Here is an 18,878-nt window from a genome sequence, read left to right on the forward strand (position 1 = left end):
CATTTTCCTTAAGAGTCTTCATCCTGGCGAAATTAAAATAGCGCTAATTTTACAGTAATTATGTGATATCTTCAAATAGATAAAAGATAATTGAAATATGGAACAAGAACGCCCTAGACAATATTATTTTGCGTGAGGTACCGTTATCACAAGTCACCTAGTGGCTTTATGTTTTCAGATGTTTAGAAACGAGAAAATATATGCCGATTTTCAAAATGGCTCGAAATCGAAAGCAGATAAGTGAGTCGTGATAACAGTATCTCATGTAAAATGATATTGTCTAGGGCGCTCTTGTACCACATTTCGATTATCTTTTATCTATTTGAAGATATCACATAATTAATGTAAAATTAGCGGTATTTTAATTTCGCCGGGATGAAGACTCTTATTCATCGTTCCCTTAGCCTAAAGGGCATAATCGTGGGACAAACTGTAAGATTTCATTTTTATTTTTGATCTAAGCGTCTTTTAATCTCTGAAGGATTGCGTCAAAACAATATACTGTACGCCTGCTAACGTAAAGAGAGCTTGTTTTCCCTATTAATGTTACAAACTCCTCAAAAAAAAAAAAAAAAAAAAAAAAAAAACTGTGGCGCGGCCGCTAAAATTTGCCGCTCTAGGCAGCTGCCTAGTTCGCTTATATGGACGAGAGGCCCTACGCCGACAACGTTTCAGCAGCTCACGCATGTGCTAATTCCAATGAGCACTTTTAGTGATATAGTCATCCAGGTCAATTTCATTTAGTAAAGATTATAGCTAAAAGCTTATATTTAAGATTAATTTATATTTTATCCAAATGTAATATTCATGAAAAATAAAATAAGTCACTAGTGTTTAGACTTAACACTTGCAAGTTCTTCTTCTTCTTGCTCACTATTACGATGGTCATATTTTGGTGGTGATTCTGCTTTTACTTGTATAATTTTCTCTTTCGGTTTTAAATGAGTCAACATTTCCGGTTGTTTCTTATTTGCTGTTAATACTTCTCCCACCCGTAGATTGCCACCTGACATCTGTGTGCTTTTGGAACCATGAATAGGAGGACCTTTAAACCATGGGTCATCTCTTATTCCATTTATGTAGATTCTGTGATCAGCAGGAACAAAAATTCGACTAATAAGCACTTTGCATCCTGAAGACACCTTGGGTTCCTTCGGAAACGATATTTTGGCTTGGACTTGTTTTAGCAATCTGTTGTAGTTGGAATCATCAAAAGGAAGACGACCAAATACAGTAGCAAAAAGTACCACTCCCATGGACCAGATATCAGCTATTTGGGGTTGGTAACGTGAACCTTTCAAAATTTCAGGGGATGCGTAAGCAAAGCTGCCACAGAAAGTTTCACTTAAAGATTGTTTGGTATTCTGAGAAGAATCCTCGTTCTTGCGGGCAAATCCAAAGTCTGACACTTTAAGATTATAATCAGCATCAAACAACAAATTCTCACATTTAATATCTCTGTGGACAACGTTATGATTGTGACAGTATTCAATAGCATCTACCAGCTGACGAAACCAATGCCTCGCACGCAATTCATCAATATATTTTTCCCTGCGGATCATGTCTAACAAACTACCATTTGGTGCATACTCCATGATTATATACATTCTGTGAGTAGTTTCAATAGCTTGGAGAAAACGGATAATGTTCGGATGTTTTAAACCTTTGACTACTTCGATTTCTCGAGGCAGAAACTTTTCCATGTAGTCCGTCGGTGATTGATTTTTGGAGATTATCTTCACAGCTACTTTGGTCCCATGCCTTGCAGACTGTGCCGCTAAAACGACTGCATATGATCCATGTCCAATAGTGGATCCAAGAGTATAACCATGTGTTTCGAGAACTGTAAGTCTTTGTCTGTTTGACTTCTTTTTAGTGACTGACGTTTCAGTTGCTTCTTTTTTGCACTCTTTCATACGAGTTCCTTTGCTTTTATTTGTGGCTGTTTGGCAGTCGTTGTTAAGTGTAGGTAGGGGAGGTTGTGTAGTTGAGTGATTCGGAGCGAGATTAGCAACAGGGTTTGCTTCTGCGCCTGGCGGTATATCATTATATTTAGTAGAGTCATCTTGCTCCGTATCACTGTCGTTTTGAGTCATTTCTTTTGCGATGTTTCCTTCTCATTTTTGAATTTATGTTAAATATAAAGGAACAAGTAATGCCATAATTTGTACTTTATTTTCCATAAATTTTGCACATACCGAACGAGAGAATTTGCTATAGAAACACTCTACCATTGTCAGTATATAAGCATTTAGCTACAACAAAGTATTAAGATTAAACATTAATTTTACTTAAAACATTTTCTTCTTTTTTGTCCATTGTGTAAGTAGCATTAATCTTGAAATTGTTTAAATTCAGTAGCGTACGTAGAGTTTCAAGGGATGCAAGCACTCAATCTAATACTGTTTGAGGACAAACGTGATATTCGTATATACATTTTCATATTATAAATGTATATTTTTTTCAATATGTCAAAGGAATGCTATACACAGACACACACTTTGCATGCGCCAGTGTTAAATCTAAAAGTTCTCACTAAGATCTTCACTACGTTTACTTATCTTTGTATATACATTATGCAAAACGTTTACCCATTTGCCGCTCACTTATTAAATCCAAGTTTTCAATGCTTTTCAGATAGTCCAAAAATGTGTATTTAAGAATCATGGTACAATCCGCGGCAAAAAACCTGCAACATGAGCATATAAGTTTATTGTGAAATCACGAAGTCTTTTGCTCTAAAATAAGTGTGCACGGGAGGAGGCCGAGGTTTATCCTGGCGTGATTCGTTCCACTTAGACATTATGTTCATTCCCTGTGCTGTTAGGCGTAGTTTCACAATAAACTTATATTATGATGTTGCAGGTTTTTTGCCGCGGATTGTACCATAAGCTGTTTAACTAGATCTCTTGCATATAAGGAAATAGGGGAAACATTCGCTCACTTAATGGTGCAGTGAAATTTGTACAGTTAAGTTATATTGCCTACCATTGCATTAGTTTCATTAAAAAGAGACTACTTAGACAAGTGGGCAACTTAAAGAAAAGAAGCGTATTAAAAAAAACTAAATTTCCAATGCGGTAACTCTAGTTTACGTATTCGATTGGAGCTTGTAAATAACTTGTAGTAAAAATTGTATCTGAAATATAAAATATTGCATCGTAATACAGATAGCGAGTGCCTATGGAGGTAGAGACCCTGGTTCGATTCCCGATAGAAGCTCTCGTGGTTCGGATTGTATGTTACGCTGTAGGTCCACGTCTCATATAACTTGGTGCTGAAAACTGACCTTAACTTTCAATCCCACTAAATACATTTTAATCACACACTAGTTTAAATATTATAATTTCAAAATGAAAATTACTTAGAAATCGCTTAACATTTCCTTCCCTTCATCTGTAACTATACAGTAGGTGCAGATAGCATATACTGATCCACGAAACATTCTGGGGACCCATGCTGTCTCACCTCTCAAGGGTGGAAATACAAAAAGGGATCGTTAATTCTTGATTTACAAACACATATTCCTTGCCAATGGATTTTGACGATCAATCTGTAGGATGGTAAGGTTCTTTGTTTCTCTGTTCAGACTTTACTATAGCTGTTCTGTAAATGGTCTTCAGAAATCTTTGAACACGTGGCGAAAACAAAGATACCAATTGCTCAAAAATCCCTTTGAACTAGACCATTGCCGAATGTCTTGCAATGTAGAATATGATGGCATCAGTATATTCATACATTTGCAGACAAAAAAAACGTAAGAAATCATCATATCCTGTATTTTTTGATAATATTACTTTTTATTTTTCCAAGGAAAAGGATAGGCCTTTGAGAATAGACTTGAGTTTAGGAAATAGAAAATAATCCCCGAGGCCACATCTAGTGAATAGGGAAGGTGGAACAACACACAGATTCCCTTTTGGGAAAAAATGTCTTGCACAGTCACTACGTTGTGACTTGTGGTATTGTCAAGGAACAGACACCACTGAACTAACTATGCAAAAGCTTGATTTTGGATTTTGATTGGCACAGTTGTTTGGCTTATGGAGAGTTAGAGCACTTCCGGTCTGCGCTCTGGCGTTTTGTTGACGGGTCATATTGAAAAAGAAAATGTCGCATCCTCAGTAATGATATTCAGGATGAGATTAGGGTAGCAATCAGTTCTTTGTAGTGATCAACCCTGTTCCTTTGTTGGTCATTTGTTAAGGAATGAGGCACAAAACGACCACAGATGTTACTCTTGTCGAGATTGTGGGTGATTATTTGACGCACATTTTTATTCACTTGCAATTCCTCAGCACGAATTCGCAGTGTCACGTTTTGGTTTTCCGTTATAAGTGTCTTCATTTTCTCCATCAAATTCTGTGCTCTCACCGTTCTTGCTGCACCCGGTTGTTTGTCAATTCACTCATGCCTTCCCTAAAACGTCTATGGCATGCAAATATACGCACACGGCATAACCATGTGATGTCATACACTTGTGTAACATTTGATAAATTTCTTACCCAAACGCGCACAAAACTTAATGTTCGTTCCTTGTTCTTTGTTGAACTCACGGTACAGGTTAGCAACACTTGTCTACACTCACTACGGCTACACACGTAACTGTTAGTCAAGAGCAATGCACTTGGTATTAGTTACTCATGAAATATCCCTCTTTTTCTGCATCACACCTAACTTGCACACATGTTGACAAAATAAATTAGTCTTAATTTCAAATTGCTGCCCTATGTATATCGTTTAAACACCTCTTGTTCTATAGCGTATACTACCAATACTTTCTTATTCCATACTCTTATCTCACATTCGTTCTCTCCTTCTTCATTGTACTTCTCTCTACTTTCTCAGATTGTGAAAGTGCACTTCTACGTCATACTTCGGCCATTTGGAATGATTGCTCTCTATACTCCTCATTACTTACACTGAGGCTTACAATGCAGAGATATTGATAATGTTAGGGTTGAGCACTGATATATTTTGCATGACAAACCTACAGCATATACACGATGTATACCGCGACTACTTACTCCTCAGCATTACTAAAATGTATCTAGTGGCTGAACACAAAAACATGTCTGCACTACCAAGCGCATTATTCTGAAGTCTTTCCCTTTCTTCAGTCCATGACTCAAGTAAATACCTTATAGGATATTGATTTCTCGATGAAATCCTGGCAGTGAAAGTTTTCAAGACGAATCTAAAGCGACTCTTGAAGAATAGTCTCATACGAGTCTTCCAGGAGTAACATCCGTATTTTCTGGGAGGCATTTAGAAAGGAACCGAAGATCTGATTATGTAAACTACGGTAATAAATTGGTGGTGAATATTCCTCATACATATATGCATTAAAAAGCCAAAACATTGTTAACATTTACCTAATATCTGGTATGTCCATCCTTGGCTCGCCGGACACTAGGAATGCGGTTTGGCGTAGAAGCAATGTGCCCCTTTAGGTGGCTGGTGGAGTGATGCGCCACAAGCGCATTTAATTTCCGTAAAGTCCGCCGTGAGGTCAGATCTAGCGTTCATTGGCATCCCAAAGGTATTAAATTGAGTTAAAACCAGGCAGATTTAGGTGCCATCACAGCATTCATCATCATTGTGTGTTTCAAACCACTGAAGCATAACGTTTGCCTTGTTAAGGAGGATTGTCCTGTTGAAAGATACTATTGCCAGCTGGAAAAATGACCTATGTGAAGGGGGACATTCAGCAATGAACTTCCGATAGCTAGGATCCGTTACGGTGCTCTCCCCACGCACTAGTGAGCCTATGAATGTCCATATGAAGGTTTCTAAAATCATAATGGAGCCACCACCAGGCTGTCGTAGTCCTACTATGCACGTCTCGAGTAGCTGCGTCATGATTCATTGGATCATGCAACGTCGTGTCATTACTCGAAGGTTGAAAGACTATGGAAACGTGCTTATTCTAGTACTTATCGAAACATATCGCTCTATGGATACATATGTAGGACTTCGGCTACAGAGACTCATATCTAACACTATACGGTGAACTGTATGTTCAGATACAATCGAGCTTTGCGTACTGTTGAAGTCTGCTGATAATTGTGTCACAATTTCCGACTTATAACAATCTCGACGATCTATGACGTCCAACATCCTTAATGAGGTGTGGCTGTTCCACGCCTGGTCACTTGGTTTTGGTTTCACTGTCCTTGGAAGACACTAACTACGATAGCTTCGCGATTATCCGACAAGTCGCGCTGTTTCTGAAGTGCGCATTCCCTGCTGTCTGGCCATCACATTTGGGACACTATCAAATTCTGATATGTCGCCGGTCTTCCCCTATTTCACGCATATGCACTATACTGCCTGATCGAGTGGAATTTCTGTCACCATTTTGCTATCAATTCTGTAATGCTCGGTAATTCTTACATCAGTTCAACGATTTCGCTCAAACTGTACCGATAGACAGTAAGGTGCTTACATTTCTTACATACTAGATGTGCTGCCTCGGATCTATTTCTGTTGTAAACGGTATTTTTTTCCAGCGAGACTCAGAGTTTCATCCAACCTCTCTATATTGATACATGGGAGAAACCGAGAAAAAAGAGCGTTCTGTATAACGTAGAAACCGAAGACCTTCTCGTCATCTACTTTACACTCAAGACGTGTAAAGTAGTATCATGCTATTTTTTACCCCGATCTGATGAGTTTGGCTGATTTCTTTTTTCGAAAATGTGAGTCATATTTTGACCACCTTTAACTCGGGAATAGAAATCCTACACAACATAATATTTCATACGCTGACACAGCACATCAAGATCTACCAAATGCCAAGCCAAATTTCAATGACAGCGGGATGAGTTTCACTGATGACGTTTGTTTTCCAAAATATGATTCAACATTTGACATCCCATGACTCGGGAATCGAGAGCCCGTATAACACACTATTTCACATGCTCATGTAGCAGGTCCATGTCTACCTCCATCCATCCTCCATTATCCGATCGGATGTTTGAACACGTATGACAAGTAGTGTCCTCGATTTCTCAGGAGAAAATCATATTATAGACAAAATATCATAAGTTGAACATTATTCGAATAAACAATTAATTATTCAAACATTGAAAACTCAACATATTTCAATACTCAAATATATTCGAGTAACAGCAAGAACATTGTAATAAATATTCCAGTAAGTTTAACAATGCAGCTAATTACATCACCTGTGCTTGGGGCCACGGTGGCTCAGTGGTAGAGCGTTCAAATATTCGGATAATTTTAATAGTACTTACATTAAGTACTCTTTTGACATCACTTGTGTCTGGACCTGCACTAAGTCAGTGTCAGATTGTTCAACTCTGGTGATTTTGGGCCCTGGTTCAATTTCGACTCTCGTCAAGTGGATTTTGTGGTGAACAAAAATCACGTGTGTGGGTTTCTTCTCACTTTTCTCATTCCACCATTTTATTCATTCTCATCACCACCGTCTCCTTTAGCTTACAAAGTATATCCGTGGGATATTAAACTTATAGGTATCATTTCATTTCATTTCATCGCCTGTGTCAATGTGATGAAGGATTACCTCCAACCCAACCTTTGGGTCGTTTGGCCTGTCACGAATGAAGGCGATCTTGCTTTTCAACTCGGTAATCTTTCGATTAATTTGACGTATCTTTCCATTCTTTTCTACCATGAAGAAGGCTTTCATTTCCATGTAACTTCTACATCTTGTATTATTTGGTCCATATATTTCAATCGAGCTTTCCCTCTAGGTATTTTCAACGAACTTAAAAACTTCGTTACTGAATTCTCTATGTCTGTGTGACTGTCTGTCTGTCCATCTGTCTGTTATTTGCGATTTTTCAATTTTGAACCATGCATTCGACAGAGCATAAAAAACCACGTAAGAAAGTAATTAAACTTTTTTCGTCATTCTTACCGTTCCCGAGATATTGGCCAAAAAATGCCGATTTCCAGATATTTAAGGAGCTATATCTCGAGAACCATAAATCATAAAGAGATCATATTGGTGTTGATCAATAACTAAGAGGATGGTAAGATTTACTTTTACATGTAGAAACAATGACAGTTATCCTTCCCGCTCCATCTCTCCATTCTTTTCACGTTCGTTCTGGCAATGCTCTTGGAACATTCTCAACTGGTTATTTCTCCCATTCCTTCCATAGCTACTAGGTTGATTTCTCTATGTCTCATTGTGTCCAATCATTCTGTCTCTTCTTTTCGAAATATTCTCCGACATACTCCTCTTTTCTCTTAAAAATTCTTTCTCATTTCTCATTTGATACCTAATGCCAGCGATTTCAAACTTATTTTTTTAGACTGCGTTAAAGAACTATATTAACCAATTTTAAGAGATCATTTTCCCCATCAAAATAAGAAATCACACATACACTATTCAAAAATACACATTTCGGCAATGTGTAATGGTTGAGGAACGGAATTTCCGTACGAAATAATTCCCAGACATACTCCGAACAGACTGAACAATAACACTCGGACTTAAAAGTGGCTCTAAAGCAACGTTCGTAGTTTGAGGGAAATTTCCCTAATCTAGGGAAATTTCAGAGGTAAATTTAGCAGAGGGAAAAGGGGATTTTTTGATAAAACTTGAAAAGCCAGGGAAATTTCCCTCAGAAGGTAAATTTAGCAAAGAAGGAAAAAGTTTTTTTTTTTTTTTTTTTTTTTATAAAACGTGAAAAGCCAATAAAATTCTCGCACTGACTAATTGAATGTTTAAAGTAGCATATTTTTTATCCATTCTTGTCTGTGTTTCTGTATATTTATTTTTTTGTAAAACAAAAGTGAAGAAAAAAGTAAAAAAAATAAAGTAAGAAGCAAATGAACAAAACTAACGTGGTTGGCACTTCCTTTAATATAGCTAAATTAATCTTTTCACATAACTTCTATCCTAGAAATTGGATACTCAACAAACTAGGAAAAAAATGATAAGGAAAGGGAAAATGTGTCAGTAGAGGGAAATTTTCTTAAGGAAACCGACGAACACTGCTCTAAAGTAGGCAAAAAGTAAGCTTTGACAACAGGCAACACGAAGTGCGTCGGTGAAAAGTCGGAAATGTTAGTTACCGTCAGCTTCACGGCTCTTCAGCTTTGGAAGAGTGCGTACTGCTACGTATGTTATCACGCTTATAGGACCTACGTCAAAATGACTTGAAATAGCTATACCATGAAAACGCGCACCATAACACGCGTTATTCCGAAGACAAAGAAACGTGGAGCTGGTGGTCCGTAATAGTTCCGACTTTCCAGTGACCCATCACGTGTTCACGGTTGTCAAGGCTTACTTTCTGCCTACATTGAATACACCTTTAAATCCATGTATATCTGGAAATTTTATTGAGAGCATATATGGAAATTTGGCCATGTGGCTCATCCAATTGCACTCCATTGTATATCGTTGAAATATGCAGAATCAGATAGTATATGTATGATTCTCTTGACGCTGATATGGACCGCCAGTCAAGGGTTCCTCTTGTTTGAAAGAACTAACGAGTGTTGCAATTTATGTTTTCCAAGCTTTTGGACAGCCCTAGCGTTGAAACTATACGTTTCCTCCCAGAGGTCCATATTATTATTATTTTACTTTGATGTAAGGATTACCTCACTCAACTTTTCGGTATAGTTCAATAACACTCTTGGGTGTGTAAATAAATATAGTAAGTTAACAAAAACAGTATATCTACAAAGTTAGGCCAGAAAAAGCCCGAGAAATAAGGTTGTATATATAAAAATTTACGGTCTGTGCAGCGCTGCCAGATACAGCATAATGATGCTAGACCTAGCATAATTTTCATGTCTTTAGCATCTAGCATCTTGCTTTTAGCATCCTGCCCAAATCTAGCATAATTTCAGCAAGTTTATCAAAAAGCCGTAAAACCTGGAGATGAGAAAGAAGTTGATCGTGGAAAGAAAAAGAACGGCAGAAATGTATCCTCTTCCATTGATTCATACAGTCGGTAAACCATACAAGCAGTCTTATTTTCCAAAGTAAGTTTGAAACGGCTTTGGGCTTTGTGTGTGTGTAAGTGTGTGTGTGTGTGTGTGTGTGTGTGTGTGTGTATGGCTCCACCCAGGATTTTCTAATCCTTTAACTGCGAGGCATGGGCGGGCTATGGGGGCCATTCTTCCCCGAACTTTGTGACAACTTCACCATCTTTATTTCTGACTTCATGACCATCTTTATTCCTGAAATGAAGATCCAAGACCGACCAAAAATCTCGCCCCCCCCCCCCAGCAGACAATTCCCAACTCCGCTTATGCTGCGAGGTAATTTTCTTTCAAAATATGTAAACAAAAGCTTTGCATTCATTTATACGATATATACGCAATTGAGTCTGAACTAGTTTAGTTGAGTTAAAACTTTGGTGCGTGAAGTGCTGAGTTTTATCCACGCATTCTGGCGCTCTGCGTATTTTAAGTTACGTTATCGTATCTCAACTTTGTTTTTTTTCTTTCTTTCTTTCTTTTAAAACTCCTGAATTAGTAATTATGAGGATCTAGCATAATTTGACCGAATCTAGCATAATTTCGGTAAGGTTTTGGAATAATTCCGAGGTGTGAGTCTGGCAACGCTGGGCCTGTGCCCGGCCCGAGCTCGAAGTGATCTTTACTTTGTAGGCCCGAGCCTATGCAGACCTCTACCTCAAGAGAAAGACGTTCTATTACATCTACAAGAAGGACAAGTGATGCGCCCGGTATCGATATGAGAAGAGGTATGTACTGAGTGTCTCTAAGCATGATATGACTTCCATCTTAGGTCATTAAACTTATTTGTCATTGAGAAGGAAATAAATCCGCATGTGAAGAGTATAAATTTGAATTTGTTTATTTAATTCAATCAAATGTTAGTTCATTAATGCATCTCCAGTTTCTTACCACTCTCGCGTAAGTCTTACTACGATCCCAAATAAGTAATATATACAAATTACTAATGTGAAAATCTAGTAGGTATAAATGTTTCATTTGATAACACCTTCGACATGCAAGTCCTGGCTTCGATTCTCACCGGGAGCTCATGTGCTTTAAATTCCGCTTAAAATTAGACCTACGTTTCATATATCGTTTGTGCTGAAAAGGAACGTTAAACTCATCAAGCAACGAATCAAATTGGGCGGAAAAGTATGAAAACACCTTTCAATTCAATTATGTGTTCACACATCACAACTTTCCTTTTGTTTGAGCTTCTCAGCATATATTATATGCGTTGGTGGGAGGGGGCAGAATGATGTTAATCGTAATGAGGATGACATTATTATATCACACTTTTCTAGTCTATTGAGCCAAAAGAGAAAATTATAGTCTCCGAATAATAGTATTCTGTCTGCTGTCGATGGGTATGAATAATAAATTAATAATAACAAGGGAACATTTTCTTTAGATAGCCGAAGTTTGTAGAAACTTGAACTGTTCTAAAATTTTGAGAGCGTTATCCCTGTCGTCGCTGTCAAGTCTCGCTTTGCCTCTCTCTCTCTCTCTCTCTCTCCCTGTTTACCGTCGCTGATTATAACAAGGTTTAGCATGGCTCACTTACTTCCGGTTCCTCACGCTGAGTTTCACAACCTAATCTGGTCACTCAGAAGTTTCGCGTATGACGACGGGGGGTGTTAGAAACGGGGAGAAAAATGGAGGATCCCCGTTTTCGGAATAGAGGAAAATGTAACTCGAGCTAGAGTAGGGAGGGCGGAAGGGTTTTTGGAGAAAGACGGGTATATGCATATATATATATATATATATATATATATATATATATATATATATATATATATATATATATAGTGTAACATGCAAAAGTCCCACGGCCGTAGGAACGAACATTGCTTACCCAGAGAGAATGTAATTTCAAAGCAAAAGCAGATTTTCAGTTGCTACGGGAGGTGAAAGGGGAGGAGGAGGTGGAAGAACTGAGTGAAAGAAGGGTATTGTTGGGCGGTTGACGTTGTCACTAGAAACACGGGCAAAGCAAAACTACACTAGCTATACAGACACTGTGATGAAAGACGCATTGCATAGATAATGACACGTTTGTGGAAAATGCAGGTGGAGACTAAATTGTACTTGTGGGAACGACAGAAAGTTAAATCGAACAAACATTTATAGATATCCTTCAATCCCACAATGTTATTAGTGTTTAACCATAGGAGAAATTGTGCAAAGATGAGAGATAGGCTGTATCAATTAATAGGTCTCATCAGGCTGAAAAATATAGTATGGTTGAGTATAAATTCTTACGCATGGTATTCTAAAACGATCGAGAAACACTTTATTTTATTTTATTTTATTTATTTTTATAAATTTAAAAATTGATGCTGTACGGTAAGTACGCCACCTGCTCAAATGTAACAAAGATATGTTTATGCACAAAAAATTAGTTTTGTTTAGTTTGAAGGAATATACATGAGGAGAAAGCTTGTATAACATTACACATTTTCCCTCATATTTATTCCGTCTATCAATACAAAATTTGGGACACTCATTTCATAGTATTTTTAGAGATACATTTGGATTGTGTGCTTTTACCCGGGGCTACTCCAGAGGGAGCCAAAGTTGATGGTAGGATTTCTGAAGGGAATTTTCCTGACATTCTCCCAATTTTCTCTGTTCAAGTACATTATGTGACTCAACACATAGCATCTCTGAAAAGCTTGTTTCATGTTGAAGAGAATGAACTATAAACCATGACTTTCCAGTGAACGGTGTTGATGCAATAGCTATTTCACTGTGAGTGTACGAATTTCTTTATATGAACAGGGTTAATGAGCCCCAGGAACTTACTCCGTTGTCCATGGCACCTAATTTTTTGTGCATGGACATATCGTTGTTATATTTATCGAATGGACTAGGTTTCATTCGGATGTCCGAATGACATATTTATGCCCTTTCCTTGTTAGATATTCTAGAACCAAGGGCGTTTAAAAAATAATTATCCGAGTTGAAATTCGAATAGTAGTCATAGTGTGGAACATTCAGTATTCACTTCAGCTTAATTTTATATTACAAAGCTAATCATGAATTTTTTTTTTTTTTTTTTACATAGTTGTTCAATATGGTCCCCTTAAGATGCACGGCGTATGTACACACGATAGTCAAATTCGTCCAAAATTTTTGTGATCATTTCTGAATCCACTGCTTCCACAGCTGCTGTTATGCTTTCCGTAGTTCGACTACTCTGTAGTTGGAAAGAGGAAGCATATAAACAGAATTGTGAACCCCGGCTCATTTAATTAAGAGGTTTATGAAGTAATATTCGAAATTAAATGATCCGGGGACCAACAAAACCTCACAACAAGTGGAAATTTCAACCGTTGTCAACCAAAGTAGTTAACAGCAGAAATACGCTTCCTCGTAACTTAATCAAAAACCCAGATAAACCAGATGCATTTAACGTTAACAACTAATGGTATGTGACTATAAATAAAATGGATGATCAAAAACAATCGAATTAAAATCACAGTATTTGTTAAGCTGACGGCCTCAATATTTAATTACACAATTTAAAAAGTATATTACAATGTAAAAATGGTTTATGTAAATATTTGTCCAAAATATTCGCTCACTGTTTCTATAAATAATGATACTTATGATTGTCCCGCCATGTAGCACGTGTTTTTCCCTTCTTTCTTCTCTAGAAGCTCACTACTTGCTCCTCCAACTCTAAACTCCAAGTTACTACCTGTTCCTGGCGCCGTCGAGTTCGAAGTGGACGAGTCTCTTCTGATGCTTGCAGAGTATAGCCGCTTCATAGCCTTACCGACTGGACAGTAACGTTGCCAACGCAGTAAGGCGACATCACATGGAGAGTTCTTTGGGAGGGAACTACCACAGAGTCTTTTGCAAAGCCCTACAAGAAAAAGTGCACAAAGTAAGGTACCGTGATATGGAAGGCTTATGAAGGAAAACTGGAACTTCAGGTTCCTTATGGCCAATCTATCGTTAAGGAATGTGGTTGTTCAAAAATTCTTGAACTTCCTGCCCCCACTGTGGTAGAGCCCGTCCTGCTGGAAAATGAAGTCATCCAAATCGGTCTCCAATTGTGGTAAATAATCAAGACTTTTAGGCCAAAAATGTCGAATCGACCTAACAAATTAGAAGGAAGTAGAGACTTAGCACAATTGTTTATTAGCTCATACTAATGAAAATATTAAAAGTACTCTAGAATACAACTTATGCTCCGGCCGCCATCTTGGAAAATGGAAGCCAAATTTATGTGTTTTGGAATTACTTGAAAGCCGTTAGAGATTTTAAAAATTCCAAGAGACAAAAAATATTCTTCATGAAAAACATTTTTGTAGGTTGAAAAATGAAAAAGTTACACAAGATTGAAGATCATTAATTTTGAATGTATTGAGGATATGCAAAATTCAAATAGATTTTCTAGTAGAATTGTTATTATCATAAAATATGTTTTTCTTACCAAGATAATTTAGTCCTCAAAGGTATCAAATGGCATTTCCAGTGATGAATTACCACAAGTTGTTCCCTGATACTGTCCACACATCCCTGGGCACAATAATCCTGAGTGTACACACCTGCATCTTTTTGTAACTAACAAGTGTAACTTCTGGGCTTCGAAAGAATTACAACACAAGGTTACTTTTCATAATTCGGACTGACAAATTTTGGTCTGGAATTCTAACGGAAATGTGCATTGAACAGATTTTGATGCGCAGCTTTAAGGCTATTGGTAAACTTACATATCACAGATTCTACTCTTCAGAGATGGGTTTCATCAACTCTAGCCTGTATTGAAGTAGCTGAAGCCTTAACAGATTTCACTGGAATTAATGTAACAAGTATACATCATAATACAGAATTGGGAAAATCTCGTCAGTTAAGAGATTCCAAAGACTTCCTGCAATTTGTAAGCTGATTTTGAGAACATAACCCATTTGTTCAATCCACAGGACACTTGGTGAATATTTCAAATGGGTTGGTAGCAGACTCATAAATTACATGCGTAGGGCACTGGAGATTGGGGCAAACACAATGAAATCACTTGTAAGGAGTAATCCGTATGCAAAGGAAGAAGAAAATAGTTTCTTTATGAAACTGACATCAGAAAAAAGTCATAAGACTGTTACATTGAAATCCCGAACTCTCTCACAGAATGGTACGTCTGGACGAAAGCAAAATACAATGAAAAACATACTTTGAGTATGAACTGTAAAGCACGCTTCCATCATTATTTAATTTATCACAGTTACAAAAAATGCAACAAATCTTCCATCGTAAATGCCTTTCATGCACAAAGTGAGACACCAACTTTACCATGAATTCCTTCTATGTTTTGATGGAGGAAATCTTCTACATTGTGTGTTTTGGCCAAAACAGCTACGTTTGGTGAAATATTTGACTTGTGTATAACATATATTGAGCGTCATTATGGTAAAAAATTGTACAGTGGTGTTTGATGGCTATCCAGATAAAAATAAAATAAAATAAAAACAGCAGAGCAAAACGACGAGCAGCTAAACTATCTTCTCGAGACATTATTTTTGATGAACATTCATCAACCATTATATCACAGACAGATTTTCTTGCAAACAGAAACAATAAACAAGATCTTATTCAATTTCTGATGCATGCCATGAAAGTCAAAAGTTACACTGTTCTACAGGCAGAAAGTGATGCAAATACTCTCATTGTTAGCTGTCTGCTCTGAATCGAGTCCATAGTAAAAAGACAACAGTTGTTGTTGGACAGGATGCAGATCCACTTGTCCTTTTAACTGCTTTAGCGCATTAATATTTTGAAGAGCTATGGTTTCTCAAGCCAGGAAACTCTAACAGCTTTCCAAATATCGTTAACATCTCAATGGAGAAGAGGAAAATTGGGGAGGCTTGTGAAGTTTTACTGTTTGTTCATGCCATGCCATAATTGGATGAGACAATTCAGCAATATATAATAAATGTAAAGTTAGAGGACTCAGAAGCATGAAAAATTAAGAAAAGCGATGAAAATATTCAACGAAGGGATTGCCAAAAAAAGATGCTATCAAAGCTGCTGGAGAAAAGTTTTTTTTTTTTTTTTTTAATTTTATGGATCCAAGTCAAATACACTAGACGAGCTGCGATACTCAGGTACAATCGTACAGTGGCAAAAAAAAATAAGCTAGATGCATCTTTTCAACTATCATGGCTTCCTCCAACCAGCGCAGCTGCAGAGCAAGATTTCTACTGAGTATACTTACAGGTTCAGGAATGGTTGGGGAACTGTTTGGAACTGATCGATTGGGGTTGGAAAGTGATAAGAGGATCACTGAGACCTATCTCTACTACAAAGAAAGCAGATACATTAGAACTGCTTAACTTCATTTCGAGCAACTGCAAAGTAGGGTGTACAAAAAGATGCAAATGTGTACACTCAGGATTGTTGTGCTCAGCTATGCGTGGACAGTGTCAGGAAACAAACTGTGAGAATGCATCACTGGAAATGCTATTTGATACCTCTGAGGACTAAATTACCTTGGTAAGAAAAACATATTTTATGATAATAACAATTCTACTAGAAAAATGTATTTGAATTTTGCATATCCTCAATAACATTGAAAATTAGTGATCTTCAATCTTGTATACCTTTTTTGTTTTTAAAAAAATCATCCTACAGAAAAATGTCATATACAAAATTGTTTGCTGTTTTATGAAGAATATTTTTTGTTTATTGGAATTTTTTGATATACGTAACAGTTTTCAAGGAATTCCCCCCCCCCCAAAAAAAACATAAATTTGACTGCCATTTTCCAAGATGGATTCCAGGGGACTTTTAATATTTACATTAAGATGCGCTAATAAACAATTGTGTTGTCTCTACTTCCTTCTAATTTGTTAGGTCGATTTTCCTAAAATTCCTCGTCTAAAAAGTCTGTTTGCAGGCATATAGCTATATGAGATTTCGATGACAGTGTTCTCATTGAAAAGAAAATGGAGTGCAAACATTTTGCAAAGAAATTGTTTAAAAAACCGTTAACTTTGAAAGTCTCTCTCTTTAATGTGGCTGTGGAATTGTTTATATCGTCACCTAATGCTCTGAGACTAGTGGGAGCTTTAACACTAGGATATTGTCAGCGAAATTCATGGTGAACACTTCGTTACGGACTCAAACTTCGCGAATCGTAGAATTCAAAGCGATTTCTGCTGTCTAGCCACCATCCAAATATTGATGTGACCGGTGAAGGAAGCGTGCTACTGAAACATACTGGCAACCAGATGAAGCTTGAGAACTCCTTTTTTTCCATTGGTTCATTGTTGGTCCAAAAGGAATAAAAAAAAAGTAAAATAATTGCGACCGTTTGGAATCGGGTGATTCTTTCTCAAGCATACTATATTATTAACTAACCTAGGACGTGTATGTTGCAGTACTGGAGGGAAAACAGAAGTGTAGAGCGGAAAGTAATGAAACAGGAATTGCATCTGAATCAAATGTAGTGAAACGGGGCAAAGTTTTGGGTGCTATCCATTTATACATTATATAAATTTGTAAAATCTGCGGAAGAATTGTGTTACTTGAGTTCACAATAGATTTCTACAATTAATGAAAATATCAGGATTTTACCTCTTACATGTATAATAAAGCCGAAATTCGAAGTGGAAAATGTTATATTTACCACGTAATATTCCATAAGGAAGACATGAAGTGAAGTGCTATATGAAGGCAGTGTACAAAGTGATTATATAAATGTCCCAAAGTTGTGCTACAGAAATGTACTGTTCTTGTCTTAGAAAATGTTTCTTAAGAAATAAATTATATTAATAGAAGAAGCAGATTGACTTTAGGAGGATTGACTATAACTACAACGAGTGCATGTAGTATAAAAACTGCAGTGTATAAAAAATGTATTAACTTAAAGACGCGAACCAATTTGTGCTAGGGGCCAGTCAAAAGCACAAATGCTATCTAACCGAGTCAGAGCAGCAGTGCATCAAATCAGGCCAGAGTATAGCGAGAGTATGCATGAGGATAGTAGAAAGACCCTTTAGTCTTATATAGCATAAGAACACGTGTCTTGTGTGTAGCACAGCTTCGCAACACTTCTATGACCACTTTGTACACTACCTTTAAATAATATTTTAAGTCTTACTTATGGAGTATTATGTGGTAAAGAGCACACTTTCATATGTCTTCGTCACAAGAAACATTTGATGTAATTGTACAAAAAAGCATCACTCTATAAGAAACAAGCAAATTATTCGTTCTTGTCCAGTAAATTAAAAAATAAATAAATAAATAAAATAAAAGTAGAGGAACTACCCTAGAGTAGCTTCGAAACATGAGAAGGTAAGGATTCAACCGTCTTCGTTATTTCTAAATAGTGCGTGGTTAGAAACATTTTACCGTTAGAAGGTATTAATTTTGCGCAGTAATATAATACAGATGAATATGTAATTAGTGAAGAGTAAGGAAAGCATGAAAATAAGAAATAATTGTGATTAACGGTTACGAGTGAACGATAAAAATAGAAGAGAAATAGTTCTAGGTGAACTATATTAAAATAACAACAATACAAATAGTAATACAACGCTAAAACAGGTTCTTGTGAGTCTAATCCGGGGCCACCGTTAGCCTTCAAAATTTTGCTACGCATGATTTTAGATTAAAGCAACATTGAGGAATTATCATTATCATTTCCAAATAATAAGCACCTAATATTTTACTTTTATTTATAGACTTTGTAAATTTTACATTTTAAATAGTTAAATACGAAGACAACTTGTTTATACTTTTGTTTATTTGCAGCATATTTAATTTTGCTCGTTTTCTTTTCAGATGAATTTAATGTATCACAGAGACGTGTTCATGTCGGCAACTTCCAACTCAACATGTTTAGATAAATAACTTACGCAGAAAATATTCACAGAAAGTGGAAACAATGTACCTAG

At 36.8% G+C, this 18,878-nt stretch overlaps 1 pseudogene; it reads right to left on the minus strand.

Annotated features, from left to right (window-relative positions):
* Positions 1–718: 718 nt before the first annotated feature.
* Positions 719–2,210, minus strand: LOC145680816 (testis-specific serine/threonine-protein kinase 3 pseudogene; annotated as a pseudogene).
* Between the last annotated feature and the right edge of the window lie 16,668 nt (positions 2,211–18,878).

This window comes from Thermobia domestica, chromosome 3 (assembly GCF_964235325.1).
Source record: "Thermobia domestica chromosome 3, izTheDome1.hap1.1, whole genome shotgun sequence".
NCBI lineage: Eukaryota > Metazoa > Arthropoda > Insecta > Zygentoma > Lepismatidae > Thermobia > Thermobia domestica.